The following is a 1,805-nucleotide window of genomic DNA, read 5'->3' as shown; positions in this document are numbered from 1 at the left end:
GAGGGAGCGAGATGAGCAGCGTGGCCGTACAGGTGCCTCGTGCCGCGCGTCCTCCCACCACATCCTCACTCAGTCGGTGTGTTGGTGGTGTGTGCGTCGGTGTGAGAGCACCACGCTGCGCTGCGCTCGCTTGTGCCCGGGCTTCCTGACTAGGTGAGCCCCAGCCTCGCCTTCCATGGTCGCACTCGCGCCCTCGACGCTCAGTGGAACTCCAACTGAAAGGAAAGGAGGATTTACCTGTTCCGGCGGCGCCGAGGAAAGTTGACCGTAAGGAAATGCGAACCAGAGGGTTTTAGACTTCAAAAGAAGAACTTGTTAATTGTTCTTCCTCATTTTCATTATTTGCTTAGTTTCAATAATCTTATTTGTGAATATTGGACCTGTGGTGTAACGGGAGCATAGACTTCGCTATCGCTTTTCCAAATGCGAGCAAAGAGCGGCGGCCAGTGTTGGCACAGCCTCAGGCGGCGTGAGAACCGTAGCCCCCCAGTAATAGGTGCCACAAAGCTGAGATATTTGCTGCGGCCTTGTATAGCTCGGCATGCTGGCGACGGCCTCCAATCACCAGCTCGGACATAGCCGACGACATCGCTCGCTCGCCCACACATATTAAAAGCTGCTGCCTGTTGTAACGGAAGCCATGCTCCGTAGCAGCTGTCACTGTCATGTTAGATCGTCGTCACTGCAGACGTGTCACTCCTTTGGCATTTACTACCTTCACCCTCACCACTACATTGTGTGACTTTTGTTTCGACCCAGCCGCATTAGCTGCGCTTATGCATCACTGTGTGCCACTTACTATGTCTAGTTATTTCTTACTTCGCAATCTAATTTTCCTCCATGTCCATTTTTTCCTTTCTGTGTCTTTCTAAGCGGCATTATATTGCCTCGTATTCTCTGACATGTTTGGTCTAAGATTATGCCAATTCTTGCCCTTGAAATTGTAATCGATACATCACAATGCCAGTTATCAACAATGCAAATGCCATGCCTTCAAGACAGGTGTTAATACAGATCTGTAAAAAAAAATTACGGGTCTCTATTGCCTATCAGCCGCCTACACGACAGAAATATTCAGTCTGTACTGTAGTTATAGTGTCAGCTTTTATTCTTACAGTTCAATAGCAACCACCAGTGCTTAGGGCAGAGCTAGCTGAAGATAACAGTTCATAACCTGTTGCTGTCCTTTTCTACGCTAATTGTAACTTTTTCGTAACGTGCCGCCCTTAACAGAAAAAAATCGCATCCTCGCTTGTCGACAGCACTCCCAGTTCGCTTCCTCGAGGCGGCCGCCAACGCCCCGCGCCAACAAGCGGCCTGACCAATTTGCAGTTCTTTATAGGAGCTCGGTACCAGCTTCGAGTTTCTGAAACCAAGTTGAGTCCCAAACACAGTGGTAGCAGCTGCCAGATTCTAGTCGTAGTTAGTGGCAGCAGCGAGTTCCCAGCATTAGATCAATGTCAGTGACAGGAAAGTGGGCTATCTTCTTTATTCCAAATGTCAGACAACCAAAGAGAAAGGAACCTGTCACTCTTCTCCCCGGCCTAGCGAAGGCACATCACACTGCCTGAAAATTAATGGCTTTGCTCTGTGGCATAATTCTCTGCGTTCCTCTAACCAGGGCAATTGAGTAATGGGAGCCTTTATGCTCTGCGTGATTCTTTGTTTGGTGACCTGAAGGAAAAGGGAAACCTCGACACACTCAAAGAAGTCACGCTAACCGTCTGCGATAAATAGATGTGGAACTTTAGGTATTTCTTAAACAGTAGTACATATTTTTGTTCGGCTTTATTATCATCATATAG

General features: G+C 48.1%; 1 long non-coding RNA gene across 1 annotated transcript in view; it reads left to right on the top strand.

Annotated features, from left to right (window-relative positions):
• The first annotated feature begins 66 nt into the window (after positions 1–66).
• Positions 67–1,805, top strand: part of LOC119581814 — a 24,175-nt gene continuing 22,436 nt past the window's right edge. The window contains exon 1 of the long non-coding RNA XR_005229588.1: positions 67–267. This is a non-coding gene — a long non-coding RNA (uncharacterized LOC119581814). The remainder of the gene's footprint in view (positions 268–1,805) is intronic.

This window comes from Penaeus monodon, chromosome 15 (genome assembly GCF_015228065.2).
Source record: "Penaeus monodon isolate SGIC_2016 chromosome 15, NSTDA_Pmon_1, whole genome shotgun sequence".
Lineage (NCBI taxonomy): Eukaryota > Metazoa > Arthropoda > Malacostraca > Decapoda > Penaeidae > Penaeus > Penaeus monodon.
The sequence above is the reverse complement of the archived record's forward strand: the minus strand, read 5'-3'. Positions and strand labels throughout refer to the sequence as shown.